This window comes from Budorcas taxicolor, chromosome X (genome assembly GCF_023091745.1).
Source record: "Budorcas taxicolor isolate Tak-1 chromosome X, Takin1.1, whole genome shotgun sequence".
Lineage (NCBI taxonomy): Eukaryota > Metazoa > Chordata > Mammalia > Artiodactyla > Bovidae > Budorcas > Budorcas taxicolor.
In genome coordinates, this window is record NC_068935.1 from 30,320,180 (window position 1) to 30,332,403 (window position 12,224).

A 12,224-nucleotide genomic window follows, 5' to 3' on the forward strand; every position below is an offset into this window, starting at 1 on the left:
ACAGAGTTAAGCATTCAAAAAGTTTTACCTATGATAATTATTATCTCAAAGCAACACTGTCTTCTATATCTGCTGGTTTACACATGGGATAGAAGCAGAGATGCTTTCTTTTCTTCTTTTAAAAGAAGAGTTTCTTTGGATTAAAAAAAAAATCTCTCTTTTGCTTCAGGCTGGAATAAAGTTGTCAACTTCTCATGTTCATGTTAACACAGTCTAAACTATAAACTATTCTGAATCAAATGCTGAGAGAGGAACATCTCCCCCCCCCCCCCAAAAAAATTAAGAAATGATAGCACGTTGAAAATTCAAAGCAAAATTATCTTTATGTTCCTGGAGAAGTTTTTAAAAGTCTGTTTTATTTATTCACTAAACAGGTTTTGATTACCTATCATAGGTCAGGCATCATGCTGAGAAGTGCCCTCAGGGAGCTTAGAGTTTATAACACTGACTTACTAAATAGAGTCTTCAGTTATGGCCCCAGATTTGAGAGCTATTCTAAAGTAAACACAGAGATGTATAGTCCCAGGAAATGAAGATAAAATAGACAGTTTAAACCTAGGTTTAGCTTGAGATGAACATTGAATGTGGCCTTGAAAAGTCCTATGGAAATTGATTATCCATCCCTGCTGATTGACATTGCCATTTCAGAGCTACTTTGTCTTCATTTCCCATTGATCTTCAGTGGACAGAGTTTTTCTTTCTTCCTTTTTTTTTTTTTTTAAGATTGACTAAAAATCTAACTCCATCAGGAGTATTTATAATGTCATCTGGCCAAAGAACATGTTAAGGAAAAGGAGAAGATGAAGTCCTGTTTTACATTACACTTGGCCACCCCTTATGGTCTTCCCCCACTCCTCCATCACTGTTTGTCACTCATTAATTTCATTTCTTCTTTTCACTGGAGTTATCAGGTACATGGTATACTCCATGCTTACTCAGTTGAATGGTATAGGATATGCTTAGTTCTAAGTTGATTCTGTTGCTGTCTCAGCAAAAACTTTAAGAAAAAAAAAACAAACTTCTTGGCTCATTGGCCTCTTGAGAATGAAAGAACTGGACCTAATTATCTAAAATATAAGTTTCCATAACAACTCTTACCATTATGGCTAGTGGTCCAGCTCCCTGAGGGGATTGTATGACTGTAAGCTGAGGTTCTAGGCCATGAGCAAGGCAAACACACTCAGGCTACATGAAACTAAAGGAGATATTTGTGAAGGACATCAGGGACTCATATGATTCAAAGGAGGCTGGGAAACCTAGTTTGCAAAGAGAAGAAACTGAAGATGCTCTAGTGAACGTAGACACACTGTATCACAATGAAAATTACCTGGTTAGGACACTGCCGCTGTCGCCACAACTTTTGCCACACTTGTTAACTTTTATGTCCTTGCTGCTTGTATGAAAAAATGCAAACTCCTGATGAGACATCGTATTGGTTGAATTTGTCACAGGAATGCTCCTTGGCTATATCAGGGGCTGGTAGAAAAAGGATCCAGACTCCTGGATATTCATAATGAGAGGAAGGGAGAGAGAAATGAAGCTAAGAATTATTATTTTTTGATATTTCTTTTTAAAAAAAATTTATTTTACTTAACAATACTGTATTGGTTTTGCCATACATCAACATGAATCCACCACGGGTGCACATGAGTTCCCAATCCTGAAGCCCCCTCCCCCCTCCCTCCCCATATCATCTCTCTGGGTCATCCCAGTGCACCAGCCCTAAGCATCCTGAATCCTGTATCAAACCTAGACTGGTGATTCATTTCTTACATGATAGTATACATGTTTCAATGCCATTCTCCCAAATCATCCCACCCTCTCCCTCTCCCACAGAGTCCAAAAGTCTGTTCTATACATCTCTTTTGCTGTCTCGCATACAGGGTTATCATTACCATCTTTCTAAATTCCATATATATGCGTTAGTATACTGTATTGGTGTTTTTCTTTCTGGCTTACTTCACTCTGTATAATCGGGTCCAGTTTCATCCACCTCATTAGAACTGAATCAAATGTATTCTTTTTAATGGCTGAGTAATACTCCATTGTGTATATGTACCACAGTTTTCTTATCCATTCATCTGCTGATGGACATCGAGGTTGCTTCCATGTCCTGGCTATTATAAACAGTGCTGCGATGAACATTGGGGTACACGTGTCTCTTTCAATTCTGGTTTCCTCGGTGTGTATGCCCAGAAGTGGGACTGCTGGGTCATAAGGCAGTTCTATTTCCAGTTTTTTAAGCTAAGAATTAATCTTCTGCTAGTTCAGTTCAATTCAGTCACTCAGTCGTGTCTGTCTCTTTGCGACCCCATGAATCGCAGCACGCCAGGCCTCCCTGTCCATCACCAACTCCTGGAGTTCACTCAGACTCACATCCATCGAGTCCGTGATGCCATCCAGCCATCTCATCCTCTGTCGTCCCCTTCTTCTCCTGCCCCCAATCCCTCCCAGCATCAAAGTCTTTTCCAATGAGTCAACTCTTTGCATGAGGTGGCCAAAGTACTGGAGTTTCAGCTTTAGCATCATTCCTTCCAAAGAAGTCCCAGGGCTGATCTCCTTCAGAATGGACTGGTTGGATCTCCTTGCAGTCCAAGGGACTCTCAAGAGTCTTCTCCAACACCACAGTTCAAAAGCATCAATTCTTCGGTGCTCAGCCTTCTTCACAGTCCAACTCTCACATCCATACATGACCACTGGAAAAACCATAGCCTTGACTAGACGGACCTTAGTCGGCAAAGTAATGTCTCTGCTTTTGAATATGCTATCTAGGTTGGTCATAACTTTTCTTCCAAGGAGTAAGCGTCTTTTAATTTCATGGCTGAAGTCACCATCTGCAGTGATTTTGGAGCCCAAAAAAATAAAGTCTGACACTGTTTCCACTGTTTCCCCATCTATTTCCCATGAAGTGATGGGACCAGATGCCATGATCTTCGTTTTCTGAATGTTGAGCTTTAAGCCAACTTTTTCACTCTCCTCTTTCACTTTCATCAAGAGGCTTTTTAGCTCCTCTTCACTTTCTGCCATAAGGGTGGTGTCATCTGCAAATCTGAGGTTATTGATATTTCTCCTGGCAATCTTGATTCCAGCTTGTGCTTCTTCCAGTCCAGCGTTTTTCATGATGTACTCTGCATATAAGTTAAATAAGCAGGGTGACAATATACAGCCTTGATGTACTCCTTTTCCTATTTGGAACCAGTCTCTTGTTCCATGTCCAGTTCTAACTGTTGCTTCCTGACCTGCATACAGATTTCTCAAGAGGCAGGTTAGGTGGTCTGGTATTCCCATCACTTTCAGAATTTTCCACAGTTTATTGTGATCCACACAGTCAAAGGCTTTGGCATAGTCAATAAAGCAGAAATAAGTGTTTTTCTGGAACTCTCTTGCTTTTTCCATGATCCAGCGGATGTTGGCAATTTGATCTCTGGTTCCTCTGCCTTTTCTAAAACCAGCTTGATCAGGAAGTTCACTAAGCCTCCCCATAAGTGGGAAGAAGTGTTTTCTTCTAAACTGGGATACTGGAAGGAAAGGAGAGAGATTCTGGGAAGCTTCTTTCCTGTTTGTTGTTCAGTCAGTCATGTCCGACTCTTTGTGACCCCATGGACTGCAGCACACTAGGCTTCCCTATCCTTCACCATCTCCTGGAGCTTGCTCAAACTCATGTCCATTGAGTCAGTGATGCCATCCAACCATCTCATCCTCAGTCGTCCCTTTCTCCTCCTGCCCTCAATCTTTTCTAGCATCAGGGTCTTTTCCAATGAGTTGGCTCTTTGCATCAGGTGGTCAAAGTATTGCAGTTTCAACTTCAGCATCAGTCCTTCCAATGAATATCCAGGGTTAATTTCGTTTAGGATTGAGTGGTTTGATTACCTTGTAGTCCAAGGGACTCTCAAGAGTCTTCTCCAACACCACAGTTCAAAAGTATCAATTCTTCTGTGATCAGCGTTCTTTATGGTCCAACTCTAACACCATACATGACTACTGGAAAACCATAACTTTGACTATATGGACCTTGTCAGAAAAGTAATGCCTTCTTTCCTAAACCCACTCTAATCATACTCATCTCTCCACCAAAATGGTTTACTATAGTCGCCGATAATCAATAAATTGCCAAACCCAGTAGTTAATTCTCAGTCCTCATCTTATTTGTCTTTTCAGCAGTATTCACCACAGTTGATAATTCCTTCCTCCATGGGACAATTTATCACCTGATTCCCAAGATACAATTCTCTGCGATTTTCTCTTTAGTCATGCATTAGCAATCTTCCTTACTAGTTCTTCTTTATCTATGTGAGGTCCAATTGCTGGAGGGTTCTAGGCCTCATTTCTTTGACCTCTTCTCCATCTGTTCTCATTCCTGGGATGATCTCATCCAGCCTTATAGTTTTAACTGCCATCTATATATGCTGACTACCCAGATATTTTTTATCTTTAGGTCAGACTCTTTCCTGAAGCTCAAAATCAAATAGCTAAGTACTTTAATAGTGGGGGCTTCCCAGGTGGCGCTAGTGGTAAAAAAAAAAAAAAAAAAATCAACCCACCTGCCAATGCAGGAGACATGAGACTTGTGTTCTATCCCTGGTTGGAAACAGCCCCTGGGGGAGTGCATGACAACCCACTCCAATATTCTTGCCTAGAGAATCCCATGGACAGAGGAGCCTGGCGGGCTACAGTCCATTAAGGTCTCAAATAGTTGGACATGACTGAAGTGACTTAGCTCGCATGCATGTGTGCACCTAGTATTTTTTTTTTCACTTGGATTTCCGAAAAGGATTTCAAATTTAAAATATTAAAAATCCAACTCTGGATCCTGTTCCTGTTCCATACTTCTCCTCCCTGTTTCAGTAATTGAAGATGATTAGATATCTTGTTGTCCTTACACTTGAGATATATTCCAAATCTAACCACTTCTCACCACCTCTACTGCTACCATTTTCATACAGAACACAATATATTCTCACCTGGATTGTTACAAAATTTATTAACTTGTCTGTCTGTTTACACCCTTCTGTGTGGTCTATTCTCCTTAAAGCAGAGATCTTGTTAGAACATAAAGAAAATCATGAAACCCTTAGGGTCAAAATCTTTCAATGGCTGAGCTATTTGATCCAGGATTCTTATGCAACTGGGAAGTCTCTAACCAAGTTATTGTATATAATACTTGGCTGTTTACCAATCTATTGCTTAACAAATGGACAAAAGTTCTTGACAAATAGACTAGGCTCCAGGAAGGCTGATCTAATTTGTTGTGACATTGATCAGAGAAGGGAAAGAATGTACAAAGCCATCAAAAATAGACTCTCTGATATGAGTTAGGGAAGTGAAATGCCTTATATGTCAGAGGCCAAGAAGTTGAGGAGACGACCCCGGCAGAAGGGGAGGCTATGGAAACGGTATAAACAGGATCATTACTAACTAATTAGATGATTCTGAGAGTGCACAGTTTGTGTCTTTGTATACCCTGAGCTCATTTCAATCTTGAAGTATAACATGCTGCTGTGGAAAGAGTCACAGAGGTCGTGGACATCCAGATGAATAACTAGAAGAAACCTGGCTGAAAATTTGCTAAATTTAGTGCACTGACAAAAGCCAGTTGGGGCTTTTATATTCTGAGCTTGCATGTGTAAAAGGAAGTAACTGGGTTAGAGATTAGTTATGCAGGTCATCAGAGTCACCATGATTATTGGCGGATGCTGAAAGGAAGATGAAAGAAATGGAATTTCCAATGAAAATGTTTAATGAAGTGCATGATTTGAGAACTGAGTTTGAATTTAAAAGATGTCTTCATTATTGGGTGGCAAGCACATAGGCAGAAATGAAGATAAGGGTCCCTGTGTCCAGTTTCTGGGGGCAAAAAAAAAAAAAGCACGAGTGAGTGGACAGACAGAAAATATAGCAGCCGTTATTGGAACCAATGATTTCAGCAGATTAGCAAATTAAGTATCTGTTTGGAAAGGAAAAAAAAAATTTGAAAGGCTCATTTGTGACACAATCCTGAGATTTTAATCAGAATATTACCTAATTGACGTGCTCACATCAGTAGATGAGAAAGCTAGGAATTGCTTTTTTCTTCTTTTTGATTTATAGTGCAACCTGAATTGATTTCAGAATAAACTCCCCAAAGAAGCAAGCCTGATAAGATTAATATTGAGATCATTTACTGACATCAGAAGAAGTATTGCTAATTGTTTCCTCATATGGTATCAGTGAGAAAGAAAAACCTGGTGGATGATTAACTTTCAATAAAGGGAAGGCCACTGAATTTAAAGTAACAGTTTCATTTTTTGTCTTTCCGTGAAGTGCAGACAAGGTAGAAGGAGAGGGCTGCAGATGTCTGTAGTGAATAAAGTGGAAAACGGAATATTTTAATATTGATAATGGTACTGAGTAGTATGACTCAATCCAATACATATTTATTGGGCATCTAGTGTGTGATAGGCATCACATTCAGAGGCACCAGGAGATAGAGAAATGACACAGCTCTTGCCTCAAGCTGCTTGCAATTTTACTAATGGTAGGGATCATAGCCCAAATCATCATATCTGGAGAGTTTATGGATGGCCCTAGGAGCACAAGTTGTTGCTGCTGTGTGAGCTAAAAGCAGAATAGAACCGGTAAAGAAAAAGGATTTCTCCCTACTGATTTCACCGTGGCGCCTGTTGGGCCTGCTAGGGCAGACTGAGTGGTGTGCAGACAGACTGGGCAGCAGTGCTGGCCCAGAGATCCTGTCGGGATGTGCAGGACAATTGCTGTTTGCCGCTTGCCCAGGGCCATCATGACTCTTTCTGACCCCAGGTTTGAGACAGAGGAAGAGATCTGGAAGGGCTGGGGTATCAGTAGGTCTTGGGATTGTTCTCCAGTGTTGGTTATTAGGCTGCCCTCTTGCTTGTCATCATGTTCAAGAATTGCCGGTTTGTCTCCCGAGGGGGCTTTGTGAGGTCTCTTGGCTTTTGCTTTTTTGTTGTTGTTATTAAAGCACCATTGTATCCCTAGGCTGGTGTTTCTATAAACACTTCATATATAAAGTTTACCCTGTATGATAGGAGGGCAAAACTAGGATCACTTCAGAAATACTGGCCTCTGCAAATTACTGCATGGTCATTTAAAATCATCATTACCTGTGCCTTAAAGCAGAATTCCTAATAGCTGCCTGTGCCTACCTCATGGGTGCTTTCATATGTGTTGTGCTATAGCCACTGTCTGTAGGACCGGCCAAGGCAGCTTTTCGCTAGGGGGCAGGTAGAAGATGAAAAGGCTAGGGAAATAAGTTGAAGAAAAACTGAAGGTTGAAAGGATACAATAGGACAAGATGGCCCAGAAGGAATAAGAGAAAGAAAAGATATCAAAATGACGAGTGGATGGCCAGGGAGAGTGATAGTAGGGTAGATGGAAAAGTCATCCTGTGAAGTAGATAGCAAAGTCTGGGTCGAGAAAATACAGGGGATAAATAAAAGGAAAGGAAAAAGTGAGAGTTACTATGGGAATCGAGAGGAGAGAGGATGCTTGTTTATCATGGAGTCCACAGACTGAGTCCCTAAGGCTGCTGTGAAATTGCTAGGTTTCCTTTGGGACCAAGGACAGGATTGGAGGGCTCACACACACAAACCCTTGATCAGCTCCAGTGACATTCTGATTCAACTTACCCATAACATGATTCTTGCATGATAGCTTTTATGCATTTGGGATATTATGCAAGTTCTCAAAAACTGTAATATAATGGGCAGTGTTACTTGATTGCGGTCAGAAATAAATGTCTGGTCTCCCAGGCAGAAGTCGCCCCATGCCACATGGAAGTTCACAGGAGAGAGAAGATTGTAAATTGCACTTTTGAACTTGGCCTTGCAGCACCTGTTCAGGCGGCCAGGCCAGGCTGAAGCGAACAGTAGTTCGGCACAGGCGAATAATGATAAAAAAAAATGTCATGTGCAAGTCTCTCTGTCAATAACAAAGCTCATCTTTTTGTGCCAGCAAGACATTGCAGGCAGCCCACATTTCAAATTCAGTTAATCTCAAAATAATTCAAAAATCAAAGAGCTTATTCAACCATCAAGATATACCAGATTGACTCACTGTGTATTCATAGAAGAGACTCGGCTGGGCAGGGGCTGGGGGGTAGGGAAAGGGAAGAATCCAGTATAAGAATCAGTCAAAGCAGCACTAGTTTTTGTTCAGTTTAAATTGTTTTCAGACCACAAAACTGCACTCTGAATACTAAGAAATATTGCCAAAGAATAATGGATGATGCCATCATTTGCATTCTCAACTAGGAGTAAAATATAGTACCTTAATCTCTGCAATTAAGTGGCCCTTAGTTCCCCTTCACTCGGGGGTGTTGCCATCTCACTGATTTCCCCTTTTAGTCTTTAATTTCCCACTCTGTCCTTGTTACAGTTGCTGTGACACACAAAGGTAGCAAGGAGGTGGGCAGAGGCACCCGGTTAGCTATTCTTTACACTAGTTTTTTCTTTAGAGGATTTTGCATGTGTATACTTAGCTCATTGATTGGCTTCTATAATTTTCCCCTCCATTCTCTCAGTTGTCTCCCTCCCAACCAAGGAGAAAAGGGCCAAGGTTCCCTAACTCAACCTCAGTTACCTGATCTGTAAAATACAGGTGATAATCATAACCTGGAAGATTCTCAGTAATATTAGCATTTACCGCCTCAATTTACCCTTTCCTTGTTTTACAGAAGAAGAGATTGCAACTAAGAGAGGTAAAGGCTTTGCTTGAGGCCGCAACCCTGTGAGTGACAGAATTACTACCTCTACATATGCCCCTCTTTCCTTTGCTTATGTAATGTTGGAAGCTAAGAGAACAGGAGAGGGGGAGCGAACTGGCTTCCTTAGAAGTTCGGTTGTACAGGGTCTGCCCGTGTTATAAGACATGGAAGGCAAACTCGCCTGAGGACTTAGAGGAGGATAGTGAGTAGCGTCTCCCTACCCCGAATGGGGTGCTGAGGCTAAAGACTGTTCCTCCACTCATTATTTGATACAGATCCATAAACTCCCATCTGTTATTCCAAAGTTGGAAGTCTGAAAATTAAGTTGTGTTTTGGCACATTTGGAATGCAAACTCACTGGAAAACAAAATCTCTTCTGATCTGATACTCAAAGGCTTTTATCTTCTTGATTAATCCAAGTTGGGGGACTCTTTCTTTGTTTCACTACAGACAGATTCATGTGTTTGTGGTATGCTGCTCCTTATCTTGCTGGGGTATACTTTACAGCATGTCCCCCATCTTATCTTTCTCAAATCTGAAAAGTATTACAAATTTGGAAGTACTCGTGGGCCCAAAGGTTTTAGATAAATGACTCTGGACCTATAAATACATATTTACTTCAGTTCAGTTCATTTCAGTCACGTCCAACTCTTTGTGACCCCATGAATCACAGCACGCCAGGCCTCCCTGTCCATCACCAACTCCCGGAGTTTACCCAAACTCATGTGCATTGAGTCGGTGATGCCATCCAGCCATCTCATCCTCTGTCATCCCCTTCTCCTTCTGCCCCCAATCCCTCCCAGCATCAGAGTCTTTTCCAATGAGTCAACTCTTCACATGAGGTGGCCAAAGTATTGGAGTTTCAGGCTCAGCATCAGTCCTTTCAATGAACACCCAGGACTGGTCTACTTTAGGACTGACGGGTTGGATCTCCTTGCAGTCCAAGGGACTCTCAAGAGTCTTCTCCAATACCACAGTTCAAAAGCATCAATTCTTCGGCACTCAGCTTTCTTTATAGTCCAATTCTCACATCTATACCTGACCACTGGAAAAACCATACCCTTGACTAGATGGACCTTTGTTGGCAAAGTCATGTCTCTGCTTTTCAATATGATATCTATATTGGTCATAACTTTCCTTCTAAGGAGTAAGTGTCTTTTAATTTCATGGCTGCAGTCACCATCTGCAGTGCTTTTGGAGCCCCCCAAAATAAAGTCTGACAGTGTTTCCACTGTTTCCCCATCTATTTCCCATGAAGTGATGGGACCAGATGCCATGATCTTCGTTTTCTGAATGTTGAGCTTTAAGCCAACTTTTTCACTCTCCTCTTTCACTTTCATCAAGAGGCTTTTTAGCTCCTCTTCACTTTCTGCCATAAGGGTGGTGTCATCTGCATATCTGAGGTTATTGATATTTCTCCTGGCAATCTTGATTCCAGCTTGTGCTTCTTCCAGTCCAGCGTTTCTCATGATGTACTCTGCATATAAATTAAATAAGCAGGGTGACAATATACAGACTTGACATACTCCTTTTCCTATTTGGAACCAGTCTGTTGTTCCATGTCCAGTTCTAACTGTTGCTTCCTGACCTGCATATAGGTTTCTCAAGAGGCAGGTCAGGTTGTCTGATATCCCCATCTCTTTCAGAATTTTCCACAGTTTATTGTGATCCACACAGTCAAAAGCTTTGGCATAGTCAATAAAGCAGAAATAAATGTTTTCTGGAGCTCTCTTGGTTTTTCCATGATCCAGAGGATGTTGGCCATTTGATCTCTGGTTCCTCTGCCTTTTCTAAAACTAGCTTCAACATCAGGGAATTCACGGTTCACGTATTGCTGAAGCCTGGCTTGGAGAATTTTGAGCATTATCTTACTAGTGTGTGAGAAAAGTGCAATTGTGCAGTAGTTTGAGCATTCTTTGGCATTGCCTTTCTTTCAGATTGGAATGAAAACTGACCTTTTCCAGTCCTGTGGCCACTGCTGAGTTTTCCAAATTTGCTGGCATATTGAGTGCAGCCCTTTCACAGCATCATCTTTCAGGATTTGAAATAGCTCAACTGGAATTCCATCACCTCCACTAGCTTTGTTCATAGTGATGCTTTCTAAGGCCCACTTGACTTCACATTCCAGGATGTCTGGCTCTAAGTGAGTGATCATACCATCATAATTATCTGGGTCATGAAGATATTTTTTGTACAGTTCTTCTGTGTATTCTTGCCACCTCTTCTTAATATCTTCTGCTTCTGTTAGGTCCATACCACTTCTGTCCTTTATTGAGCCTATCTTTGCATGAAATGTTCCCTTGGTATCTCTAATTTTCTTGAAGAGATCTCTAGTCTTTCCCATTCTGTTGTTTTCTTCTATTTCTTTGCAGTGATCGCTGAGGAAGGCTTATCGCTCCTTGCTATTCTTTGGAACTCTGCATTCAGATGCTTATATCTTTCCTTTTCTCCTTTGCTTTTTGCTTCTCTTCTTTTCACAGCTATTTGTCAGGCTTGCTCAGAGAGCCATTTTGCTTTTTTGCATTTCTTTTCCATGAGGATGATCTTGATCCCTGTCTCCTGTACAGTGTCACGAACCTCTGTTCATAGTTCATCAGGCACTCTGCCTAGTCTCTTTAATCTATTTCTCACTTCCACTGTATAATCATAAGGGATTTGATTATCTGTATAATCATATTTACTTAGTGCCTTCCAAATGCAAGGCACTGTGCTAGGTGCTGGGACTGTGAAGAGGGGCAAGGGTGACGATGACATACACAATGATTTCAGCCCACTTACCCCATGCCAGACACCATGAAGAACCTAGGGGAAACTTTTGATTGACTGGTAATGCTCAAGATAACCTTTTATAGAGGCTTTTTAAAGTCATGCTTGCAGCCCTCCAGCAGCTCATAGCCCCAGGAGGAAAAACATCCCCTCTTTGTGACAGATGCTAGAATTCAGAGAGGGTCAATGTGTGTTCTTTGGTTGCTACTGCCGCTTGGGCCCAGACTTGTTCTATCTATTGCCACACATGGGTATATAATTAAGTGGTAAAAAACTGAGCTGAGCACCAAGGGCAGAAGAGGGTGCAGTGACAGAAGAGAAAAGATGAGATAAGGAAGGGGTGGTGCATTGGTTCAGTTCACCAAGAGCTCTAAAGGGATAGCATTTTATGGGTCATAATATCAGCCAGGCAAGAGATTGAAATGTAAGAGTACGTTGCTTCCTGTGGGATTCTGATTCTGAGCCTTTAATGCCCTGGTACAGGTGACTGTGACAGATAAGGGTCTATATGGCAGCCTAGCATGCAAGCTTAGGGAGGGGGCATTTAAGATGTATATAAGTCCCTGGTGTCTCAGTTGGTAAAGAATCCACCAGGAGACCTGGGTTTGATCCCTGGGTTGGGACAGTCCCCTGGAGGAGGGCATGGCAATCCACTCCAGTATTCTTGCCTGGAGAATCCCCATAGATAAAGGAGCCTGGAAGGCTACAGTCCATGGGGTTGCAAAGAGTTGGACATGAC